This window comes from Channa argus, chromosome 15, assembly GCF_033026475.1.
Source record: "Channa argus isolate prfri chromosome 15, Channa argus male v1.0, whole genome shotgun sequence".
NCBI lineage: Eukaryota > Metazoa > Chordata > Actinopteri > Anabantiformes > Channidae > Channa > Channa argus.
The window spans coordinates 5382886-5395688 of record NC_090211.1 but is presented as its reverse complement, the minus strand read 5'-3'; the positions used below and the strand labels follow the sequence as shown (position 1 = coordinate 5395688).

The 12803-nt window shown below is 38.7% G+C and overlaps 1 protein-coding gene across 8 annotated transcripts in view; it reads left to right on the top strand.

Moving 5' to 3' along the window:
* Nucleotides 1–12803, top strand: part of LOC137099933 (RNA binding protein fox-1 homolog 3-like) — a 380706-nt gene that overhangs the window by 73284 nt on the left and 294619 nt on the right. For 6 of the 8 annotated variants that reach the window (XM_067477381.1, XM_067477384.1, XM_067477386.1 and 3 more), the window contains exon 3: nucleotides 5581–5679. The exons of 1 other annotated variant lie outside the window; for it this stretch is intronic. The gene's annotated coding sequence lies outside the window, so the exon portion shown is untranslated. Of the gene's footprint in view, nucleotides 1–5580; nucleotides 5680–12803 lie in introns of those variants that run through there. One more of the 8 variants, XM_067477388.1, reaches the window with a different exon arrangement.

The window sequence follows — 12803 nt, the reverse complement described above, 5'->3', positions numbered from 1 at the left end:
CTCAGGTTGCATATCGAGCAATGTTTCACACAGTGATTTTGTTTTGCTGAAACAATTTGCAACTGGAATAAAAAAAGGCAAAATACCAAACAGTTGTTGCTTTTTTTTAGTGATTATAGAAACTGTTTATTTTTGGATAATTAAAAAAAATGGCAGTATATTATTAAAATAAACAAATACTTTTGATTTCCAAATGAATCAAACAATAAGCGGGTCATTAAGACAAACTGCAATAACATTTGCTAAAATGTTAAACTATCAACAAGGAGGGTGTGCACATATATATCATATAGAGGGTTTACACTTTTGCAGCAGTTATTGACTAACTCCAAAAATAAAGTCTCTTTTTATTAAGCACTGATACCATTTTATCCAATACCCGCTATGCTTGGCACAATAGACTTTCTGAATGACAGTCTAAAGCAAAACTGTGGGCTCACATTAATATTAAATAAGACTAGTGATTTGGTTTAGTGATACAAAACACAAAAACAAAAGTTTTTTACACACAAGTGAATAATAATGCACTTCTATATGCAGAGGCACAGCTTGATACTTTCTTTCCCACTTTTTAATTAGAATTCGCTCCCTTTTCACCAACACAGCCTGATTTAATTTCTCTATAATTGTTGTTATTTACACAGTAAAGGTTTAGGGTAAGGGTATTTATCGACATTTCCTTTACCAGATCTCAGTGTCTGCCGTCGATAATGAGTGGGGAAATTATTTTCAACACTCAGTCATTATCTCTGTGTTCAAGTAGTCTTCCTTTTAATATGCTAATGCAGCTGATATAATCAGTTGGTAATTGTAAAACACTTCAAGTACGACACATTTTGTGGCACTCTTTCCTGAATGAAGAAATCACAGCCAGTCAGTGGCACAGCGCTGCAGTTGGATGTGCCGATGATCTCGTGAGACAGTGTGGAGGGAACACCCGCCATTCGATCCTGCATGGCACAAGTCCAAATCACACACAGGTTCCTATAGTAATGTTTAGGCTGGCGTGAAATCCGCGTCACTGTGTAAGTGATGGCAGTACTGGACCCACCAACTTCTGCAGTTCTTTTTAATCTTTTACGTCTAGTTTTTTATTCTTAAAAATCCGCCTTTCATTAACATTGATCTTCCCTTATGGTCGGCCTAAACCAGTGTGTTATTTATGTCCCGACGTCTTAAATGAATCTTTTTTTATTGTGTCTTTACCAGAATGATGAAAGAAATGTTCTCCCTATGGCCTCCAGGGATGCTACTGCTTTTCTGCAGGAGAGGATGGGATCCTGACTTTGTTTTTCTCCTTCGGCTGTTATTTCCCTGAAGAGAAGAGCACAGTGAAGGGAGCTATGAGTGATCGACTCTGCCTTTATTCTCCAAGTTTTCGGGGGATTTAAAGTTATTGAAAGTCTGGGGTGACAGCTCAGAGATGTCTATACGATGCCTACCAGGCGTGCGTCGCCCATGTCGTTGTGTGTTTGCGAAAGGTGGCTGTGTGTGCATGTGTGTGTGTCCACCCGAACAGAGACCACAGGTTCTATGTTCTCAAATACATGTTATTCTTGTGGATAATCATTTCTGCTCACACATGACATCTCTGCCAGATTGATTTCATTCAGCTGTAGAGGGCAGCAAGATCAAACAAATGTCTGAAATAGCGGCAGCGGTGCAGAGAGAAGGAGGGGGGGGAGGTCAGGGGTGGGAGGTTGTGTGCTTGAAAGATGAAGTGAGGGATTGAAATGGCGAGAAAGAGAATCACTCATCTAGTCAGCACAGTGCCATGTGGTGCCATGCTATAGCGGTGGAAGGTGTTAGTCGATAAACCAACAATCCTTTCAACAACTGCTCCTTTCCACGGCGAGGAGGCTTTTTTGTACAGGTGGTGGTGTGGAGAGGGGGAGCGGCCCTATTCCTTTACGATGCCTCTGAGTACCCATGCAAGGAATAATGGATGCGTAATATGGAACGACAGCTTGCAGAGCACTATCATTAATGTTGTAATTCACTTTTAGTGTTTCTACTATTGCGCTGCAACAGGAGGCACAGATGTCACCTGAATCTGCTCTTTCTCGCAGCCAGAGCACACCCGGTTTTCACCAGCTGTCTTGGAATGCACTGTGCCAGCCACCCCCTGCACGCAAACACACGTGTGGGCAAATGTGGGCATGAGTATGTTTGTGACTAAGTGTGTGGTACATGCGTTCCTGCTTTGTTTGCCTTTTAAATACAAGTTTGGGGTCTTGGACAGACGTTGGTTTTTTTTTGTTAGATAATTTATGCTTTTTGTCCAAACTTCAGTGCTAAACTAATTCTGGATGACATTACTGTTATGCTTTAGTTACAGTTTAAGGATAATTATAATTCCTGCTGCTTTTATTACAAAGGGAGTTTACTCTTTTATTATTTATTTTCTAATAGTTCTTGGTAAGATGGATACAGTGAGTTTTCCCTCTTTTAGCCCTTCTGCTTCCACCAGTAAAGCTAATCCATCACTTTGAAAGGATGACAACTGTGTTTGGCAAAGCATTACAGAACTAACATCAGGCTATAAACTTTTTACATACTGGAAAAAAGAAAGTTCAGCTTATCATTTTATTATAATGTACATTCTGCAGCAATCTTATACACAAAATAACTTGTGTCAATCACATTCAGCCTAAGCCAAGCTACAAACCAAGACAGCACTGCACCAGCTATGCTTGAAGATTATAATGAAAAGTGAGATAAACATGATTAGAAGATTGAAAAACAATCCACTGATTTGAGACATTACAGAATTCCATGAGTTACAAATAATTTCAAACAAAACAGACAGATCATATTCCAAAATAGATCATAGCCTAAAATTTAAAAATGCGTCTGTTTAATTACCTACCTTGCATAATGTAATTGGACCATTTAGAGAATCTGTTGTAGTCTAAGACAGCACTGCATTAATAGTCGAAATCGCTACATTGGCTCAGGAACACTTTTAAAGACCATTGTCACTGTATCCACAAATGCAAGTTAAAATTTACCCTGTAAAGAAACAAGTCTATATAAACAAGATCTAGGAACATTGCCACCTTGTCTGAGCTTGAGGTCCATCAACCCAAACAGAGGTGGAGTAGAAAACTGTTCAGTGGTCTAATAAGTGAAAATTTGTAATTATTTTGAAAGAAGAGAGGGTCTATCACACATTTTAATGTACAGTTCAAACCCAACATTTACGATAAACTATATACTGGAGGAACACATACCGCCAGCCAGGAAACATCTTCTTCAGGGAAAGCGTTGAATTTTTATTTTGTACATGTTACAACTGCATGGCTCAGTAGTAAAAGAGTATGTGTGCTTAACTGGTCTTCCTAAGGTCTGATGAGGTCAAAAAAAGCAATATGTCTCCAAAGTTACCAAATCCTTAAAGGGTGTTTTGTCCCACTTTGTCCCAACTTATTTGGAAACAGAGTTTGTACGATTTGCATTTATAAACATAAATCCCATTCAATATTTTGTGACATTCCTGCTGTTTTTTCTTTTCTAAAGCAAAATGCAAAACAATAACTAAATAATGATAGGGAATTCATGGATTCCTGGGCTCTAATTGAAACAGGTATGATTAGCATATTGTTTTTGTTTCATGCTGCATCGTAGGCCTATTTGTGTTATATGGGGACCTTTATGGAAATGAGTGCTTTAAAAAAAATCAACAGAAATGTATCCCATTTCTTTAAAAGGCGCACAAATTTACTGTGAAGATCATCCTGGCAAAACCACAGAGGGAAATGTCAGAAAGGGGAAAAAAAAGGTTCAAAGAGAAAATAGCTGACTGACTCTGTAAGTGAAGCTAAGCTCAATATGAAAAATGTTCATTATATGCCCGTCAAGGTGAAAGGAAGCCATCTCCTCGCCGCTGCAGTTAAAATGTCGACCTCTCCTTCTCTGAGGGCGAAAAGAGGAGAAATGTAAAAAGAGGAGAAAACCCTGGTGTGTGTGTGTGTGTGTGTGTGTGTGTGTGTGTGTGTGTGTGTGTGTGTGTGTGTGTAAGTGACTGATCTGAGCTCCAGTTCAGACAAGGGCAGCGATGTTAATGGTGCTGCTCAGTAAAATGACCCTTACATCCGTTTCTTCATACATTTTACAGTGCTTCAGAAGTCCTCATATTTTCCTCTTGTCAGCAGTGTTTGTGTATCATTGTTGTGTTGTATATGTGACCTCTACAACAAGCACCGCGCCCTCTTAGACCTCTGCTTGTCTCTTTGTATGTACCTCGTCATGTTAAGGCTCTTAAATCGCACTCAGGATGCATTTTATTCAGCAGTGAAGCAAAATGTTATGCTCGACCTCTACGAATCAGATGCTATCCCCGGTGCCTCATTACTGACAATTTATGTAATGTTACTTGAATCATTCGCTGTGTTGGCAAATGTGTTTATATTTAAAACAGCTCTCATTCAGCATTATTGCTATGGCTGCCATGATGCTACAAATCCCTGAGAACAAAGCAGCAGGTGGGAGCTGACCACAAAAAAAAAAATTGATTTGACAAAAATGTTCAGAGACGACCTTCATGGCCTGACTGCAAATGAGTTGAAGCCGGCGTTTTGATTTGTTGGGTTCTGTGTTCGTGCCAAGGCCAGTTTCAATTTCCATACAGATTCGATGCCAACGTGGCCAATCTTAACTATCTGTTATGGATTATGAGCTAACCTTCCACCCCATCATATTCTTTCTTAGAGAAATTTTTAAGAATGTGAACAGCGGCAATGAAGTACAACTGCCTAGAACTCTGCACATATTATAGCCCATCATTATCAACCTCTCTACTGCTAGAAGGTTTTGTACACTTTAAGTACACTTTTTTCTTTAACTTTTTAAAATATGGAAAAAAGAAAAAAAATATACACACACACACACACATATATGCCATAGAGCCCTATAGTTATCCACCAAACATTAAAACACACAATTGATGAACCACATTGTTGCACTGGGTGACATTCATTCTCATAATCCTCATTACAATGAAACACACACATTGTAGGTTTTGTTCTAACTTAACTCTCACATTCACCATCTTTTACCCCCAAACACTCACTAGAGTAAGGGTTCTCAATCCTTTTCCTGGAAACAAGTAGAGCAGGTGGAGAAAACAAGTACAGCAGGTGCTCTACTTGTTTTCCAACCATCCCTGCCCTATCTTTTGCTGATTACCTCAATCAGATGTGTCAGTGGATCAGAAGCTGGAAGATACTAATTCATTTTGTCTTACTCCACACAACTCTCATCTAAAATGGTTTAATCCAGCGTCTGACTGACTAAACACACCTGATCCAGGTAATCAGCAGAAGGTAGGGCAGGGGAATTTCCAAAACAACCCCAAACCAGAAGACCAAATGTGGTCTAATCCACCATGTGAACAGTCACCAATAAATCCAACATGGCAAAGCTGGTGACATCTCATTTCAGTGGTAATTAGTTGGGTTGGGGCTAACACCCTGTCTATCTGAAGCAATAATGATATGGTAAAATTAAGGCAAAACAATTAAAAAATAGTTGAATGAAAACTTTGTTTATATTCATTGCTTTTTTTTTTTTTTTTAACAGTAACTGCTTGGTTTGGCGTGGCATTGACACCAGACACTGTCATCAGCAGCAACAAGTGTCAGAACACCTTACGCCGCTGACCGCCAATCTCTCAGACAGGTAGGATGACTCACTTTTACAAGATTTGCCAGTCTGATGAACAGTCATATAAATTGCCCTGTTGTAACAGTGAGCCTAAAGCCTGCCAATCTTTACTGAACTGAAAAAAAAAATAGTGTTGTGCCAGTGTCACTGGCCACAAGTTTACAAAGTTGTGGAAAAAAAATATAAAACAACACTAAGATATAGTTAATATATGAACCCAGTTAAAACTAATAGTGGTACTAAATTATATGACAACACCACAGCCTTTTCAACTACGTCCTGCTGACCAGAAACACTAATAAGAGGAGGGGAAAATAGGCATCAATGAGCCTAAAGCACAACAGTTTGTCCTCACAAAATTAAAGGCTCCACAAACAAGAATAAATGCAGTTTTCCTTTTCTCATACAATAAATCTTTGCTCTTGGAGAAATAAGTATAAGAAGTAAAGAAACCCATTTGCTAGGACTGAGATGGCTTACACGTCAAATTAATAAAACAGAAATCTTCTTCAGCACACTGCCTCTGTGCTTTCTTATTATTTAGCTCATCTTCTAATTAAAAGATATCTCAGTGGGTCTCTAAATGCCATATTGACTGAAGTAAAAAGAAAAAAAGCATACAACAAAGAAATAACCATTTTTTTGTCTGTTGCCATTTCGTGAAATGAGCCACTTTTTCCACACACCCCTGCACTATGTCGCAAATACTTTCCTTTTGCCACCTTGTGGTATATTCGTATAGTTAAAAAGTATCAGGCCAGACTCATTGGAATGATAATCTAGTATGTGTCTGCACTTATGGAGAATATCTTGAAGCATGTCAGACTTTCATCAAAGCCGTTGTTGTAATTTTCTTTTCAAGGGCAACTTGAAAGAGGAGTCAAGAAGAAAGTAGCATTAGAGGCTTGTTTTCTTCTACAAGGCAGCCGTTTCAAAAGTAACCCCTGTGCTTTCTGATGGGAGTGTAGGATGATTCAGCAGCAACCCAACAGCCCATCTGACTGATTCACATTTAAACATAAACAGAAATATGGCTGCTCCAGGGACCTCCGTAGAGAAATGGAAAGTAGCCCCAAATTTCACAGCACCGAATCAAACGTCTTTTTATTTAACTCTTCCTTTCTGTTTTCCCTTTCTCTATGGCTCCCTGTGGCACAGAGCACACATGACAGTGCCTAGTGATTGGGCTTATTTAAAGCACGAACTCTGACAAATACATAAATAAATAAATAAATAGAGAAGGAGAGATTTTCCCATGTCACAATAGGACTGAATGTGGATCTCCAGAAGAGGAGGGCCTCAGAGGATTATATGGCTCAGTGGGCGCTATATTGTGTGGGGAGTGGATACAGCAGGTACCCGCCGAATCCCAGCCAAGAGATACACAGTGTTGCTAGGGATAATGTTGCCTCACAGCAATTAAACTCTGGAGGTTTTGGAGTGGTTTAGGAGGAAGCTTGTTAAATTATCCAATCACTTCTTTCTCCCATTTTTTTTTCCTTTGGTGCTCTGACTCTCCACATTTCTTTGCTCTTCCCTCAGAACCTGAGAACTATAGGAGGACTCATTTGCCTTCATTTGGTGTTTACCTGAATCCTCCTGTATTGCTAATTTCTGTGTCACTAATAGTACAGAACTCTTGTAGATTATGTTAACTACATAGTTTGGCAGAAGAGGCATAAATGAGATGAAACGTCAGATCCATATAGAAGGAGACTGCTGTGTTTTCAGAGGAATATCTTAGTTATATGTGCTGTACGTGTGTGGGTGCATGTTAGAGAGATAACCTGATAGCCTGGGCTGTCCGGTATTATGGTGAGCTACCTTCAAATTTGGAAAAAGACATGATGTCAAAAGCAGATGACTCCAGTTGTTTGGATGTATTTTGTTGAACTACTCTTTTATTTTCTTAAAGTCTCTGTTCTGGCTATTGGAGATGATTAATAGTTTAGCAGAGGCGAAAAAATCGCTACAGCAAACACTCAGGTGTTTTCGTTTGATAGATAAATAAATGTGAAAACTAAAACTTAATGAGTTTTCAGAAGCTAATAGCACAGATTTCCATAGGATCCTCGTCACATTATCAAGATATATGACTTAGTACAAGATGCCTCCTGTTTGCTTCATTAAACAGTTTCATATGTTGTTGTCTTGGTGGTGGTTTGAATGTAAATTTAGAGGTTTGTGCCTATAAGACCAAACGTGTATTTGTTGTTTTTTCACTTTTTCCAATCTACTGTAAGTTTAATTGGATGTGAGCAGACTCCTTTTTACATTTTCTTTCTAAAAATATTGCAATAAAAATAACATTGCATATATGGTGCATATAAGGTCCCTTTGCTGTTCTGAAGGGTTTGGTTTTTTTTAATGAACTGCACTTCTTTGACAGCTACAGTTACACTTTACAGTTGCCAATTAGGACAGGAAACACTGATGATGTTCCTATAAATCACATTGCATTGTCCCACAAAAAAAATTAAATGAACCAGCTCAACCCAAAAACAAAATTCTGCTCCTATATAATACATCACTAATGCAACATTTTAATAATATACACTTACATCAACATGGCCATTCTTCACATTTGACTTTCATTTCTTTTTCATGTTGATAATTTAATGGTATGAACTCATACACTTTTCAATATATTTCCAGACGCAGGCGTTACAAGCAATACAAGTAATTAACCATGAGAGAATTGTAAATAAGTACAAATTGCTAAAGATTACCGACAGAAACAAGCTAACTCTTGGTAACTTCCCATTTAATGGCAAAAGTATCATAAAAATGAGCAAATCCTGTGGTTTACACATAATGCAAAGTGATACGCTCTGCAGTCTGCACCTGCCACCTGACAAGATGATGTCAGGTGGGACTGTATGAAAAACACAGCTGGGTCCCCTAGAAACCAGCTGAGCTGAACTTTGGAACTACTTTTAAAATTAAGGGTACAGTGTAAAATCCAGGAGGTGTCCTAACTCACATTGTTTAGATCTCCTTTACTCAGTTATTAAAAATATGCACCTCATATGAGTTTTCATTAATTTAGAGGTATTTACAGTGCAAACAAACTAATGTACTTGTTGTTTTTGAGTTCAACTCACTTCAAAAAATTAAAGTATTGTAATACGAGACCATTTACTATACGCAAATATTAACACAATCAAAGGATTGCAATTCATAAACTCAGGGCAGTTGACCACTGACCTCTTTCTGCCCTTGAAGCACCCTCTGGTGGCATTTTCTAAGAGAAAAGCGAGGATTAACTTTTATTTTTATTCACTTTTACTCCTGCAAGTAAAAATAGATTTAACATTAATGCATTACTGTATAAAGACAATTTTACTCTATGGTAGACTAAGTTGATAATAAAATTATAGCTATTTCATACAAGAGGTGCTCTCAATGTAAACAGAGTAGAAAGTCATGTATAACAGATATTCAGAATACTAAAATCACACAAGTGACATTTACTTGGTCTTGTAATGCCATCAGTTTGAATTTTTCTGTTAACTAATCAAAATTTTGGTACTTAAAAGGTTTAAAAATATCCCTAAACTCCAGAATCAATGGATTTCGGCTTGTCCCCTCAAGGGGGAACACGTTCCGATGAGCCGATGTTGATTTGGCAGGTGTTTTTTACGCCAGATGCCCTTCCTGCCGCAATCTTCCCATTTTTTAATTCGAAGTCGGGACATCACCAAGGTGGCAGTTGGTAGCTGGGCAGGGCTACACCTGGTGAGGTGGCATCCCAACACAATGCTCTACCACTGAACCACCAGGCCCCCATGTCCCTCAGCTCCATAACAAGTATAAAACATGAATAATCGCCATTAAAAAAGTAATTGCTATTTATAATCTGCATTCAAATTTAAAACAAATCCATTGCCCAATCTTTAAACTTCGTAGCCAGTAGCCTGAATTACACCATGTCTGTCAAGCATCTGCAGATGTTTGTTTGGATGTGCATGTCCTCTTTTCTGTGTCCTTGAAAATTAATAAATAACCATTAACATGTTGAATGCTACAATAAGTGACAAAAAACCCCCAGCAAGTATAATTAAAATCTAATGCTGGTGCAGGTGCCCGACATTCAATTTGTTGTTAGTACAGGAACTGACACTGCCAGGTGTGGGATATTTTTAAATTGGTCATAACCTGCATTCATGTGTAATTTTTATTCACTATATGCCATACTTTTGCTTGGATTTAGCTTCAGATGAGTCTGAATACCTAAAGCTCGTCGGCACATTGATTCCAGCCGCTCTCATCATGTCATCTCGCTATAACTCAAAAACTCAAATGCATTTTATTGTTTGTGTCATGTCCATATATTACTAATTTTATAGGGCTAATTTAGCAGCAGTGTTTAGCGAAAAGGCATCTACATGTGTGACTTCAGACTTTGATGATTTTTCACAACAAATGTAGGCTGCAGGGCTAACATCTTGTCAATTTAATTATTATCTGAAACCTTTTAGTCACCTTTGGAATTTATTATCTGAAACCTTCAAGTCCTGAATGTGAGCTCCTCTATCCTAACGGTGAACATAAAACATTTTAGCCTGACCTGCACAATTAACATTATACTGTCTCCCTGCCTTTTTACTTCAAGGTAGTAGGTGTCGTTTGAAGCAACCCCCTGTTGATAAGATTATCTATGTTTAAGGCTATGTTTATATGTAGTTAACAGTTGAAAGTGGAAAACTTTATGGTTGGAAAATCATGGGTATATTTTATGCCACATGTCCTTTTGAATTCAGGAGTGATTAAAAAAATATGGCCTATAAATGAGTCGGATTTTGTGTAAACGATTATACATGATCCACTTTTCTGATCATAGAAGTCAAACTCAGTACACCCAGCTCCCCTGTACTGCTTACATTTACATTTAGTCATTTAGCAGACGCTTTTATCCAAAGCGACATACAACTGGGATACAAGGCAAGCAAAAATTTAAATCAAGGAGAAAACATCAAAGTTCTATCTGGAAATTTGTATTCCTTCTGTGCTATGCTATTTTACACCTACTGCATTTCACCATGCTGTACATTACCTACTTCAAATGGCATCATGCCATTTAAAGGCTGTGACCTGTTGTTATCTGCATCATAAATATGGTACAGTAGGTTCTTTCTCCCCATGGTAGTAGACTCAGTAGGCTATAATCCTGTGATATCATGGGCTGCAGTGCTATATTGCTTAGGACCAAAAATACAGGGTAATGTTGAAGTTTCGGCACAAATATGAAACCGTTAGGGGTAGGAAAAGACAGTGGGGTGGGTTAAACTACATAAATAACACTGGCTACAGTACCAGCTCTGAGTGACTCCATCAAATGATGCTTCAGGGCTGTGCCAGAGTAGCTGTAGCCTTTCCTTTTTTCCAGCATGGTTTATTTTACCACCTTAGTTACTTTTTAGATGCACAGTCTAATGACAAAATATAAATTGGATTGCATATGGGTGACTGTGGTGCAGGAAGTAGAGTTATGTCACAGTTTTTGGGTCAGTCTCGGCTCCTACATGTCAAAGTGTCCTTTAGAAAGACACTGAACCCGAACTTAGTTGCTCCTGGTGAGTGTTGGCCAGCAGCTCTCCCATCGGTGTGTGTGATTTTGAGTGCGAATGGGTGAATGAGAAGCAGTCTAGAACACTTTTAGTAGCAATAGGTACTATAGATTACTAGCATGTTAGTATATAAAGTAGTTTACATTAGCTCCACCTTTTACAGCTGCAACAGTCATGTTTACACATTGATACATCAATAATTATAATCCAGTAATATCATGTATCATTCTAAGACGATGATGTCACCAATTTTCCACACATCTCATGCCATAAACAATTTTTCAAATGCTGCAAAACCTGCTAATCAAGCAGAAATTGATAAAGTTCTTTGACAAGTTTGACAGCAAGTCTTGCTGTCAAGATGTAACTGCACCACTGCCAGTGCTGTTCTTTTATCCGGGCCACAGACAAAAAGATGGTAAAACCTTACACACATAAAATATATAAAATATTAAGAATTTTGCATATACTTACATGTACTGTTGCTTTTGTGAACATGTGGTACAAGAAAGGATTCCAGATTTTTCTTTTCTGAATGCAAACACAGGTCGTGAACTGAAGAACTGTAAACTGGTTTCCTGACACTCATACTTATACTTAATTATTATTTTGGCTTGAGTTCAACCTCCATAAAACCAGCCTCCTGTCTTGGTCTCAGTTTTATTGGGAAGGTGGTCCTTACTACCTTTGGCTTCTGTCCTTGTCCTGGGTCAAGCAAACAGCCCGTTTCCAAGGTGTAAGGCCATGGCATTCCTCTCGAAATAAAAACATCCTCTCATTTATTACCAAATGTGACACTGTGCTTCCTAATACCCTTGGGACTTCTGTGTCCGTAGTTCCAGGTCAGTTCCCAACAGATCAGCAGCACTGCCTTAACCTCCTTTCCGTACTCCTACACACACACACACACACACACACACACACACACACACACACACACACACACACACACACAGAATTGCATACACAACCCAAGGTAACTGTGGGTAGTAGAGCCCCAAAGCTTCATCGTCCAGGACAAATTGGTAGCAAGTGGCTCATTTACTCGGAGCCGTCATGAATGGACTGTGCCGTGACTGTGTAAACAAGTGCAAAGACTCCCAAGGGCATTCCTGCATAAATAATGACTCCAAGAGATGTTTGCCATTTGTACCACTCACTGGTTGCAGACATGGGTCAGCTAGTCTCCTCTGTGGGGAGTCTTCAGTAAACAACAGCCGGCGTGTCCATTAACGATTGCGGAAAGTTTACCTGGTCACAGGTGCAGAGGGCTGGTCTCCCAGGGTGGAGGATATTGGGAATTTATTTGGCTTTTTCCCTGCTTGTTTGGAAGCTTTTTGCTTTTGTAGAAAAACTTTTTTATTTTTTGTTTGCAGTGTAGACTTTTGAGGGATTGGGTTTTGTCTTCCTGCCAGGGTAGATATTGAGGCAGCAGGTGAGGAGTCAAAACGCATTACATCCCCTGTCATTTTAGCCAAGCATAGACTTGTCTACAGCCTAACACATACAACAGTAGCAGAATACAAGCACCATTTATTCTTTTGATACCAGTAATCTTTGTAAGCATGA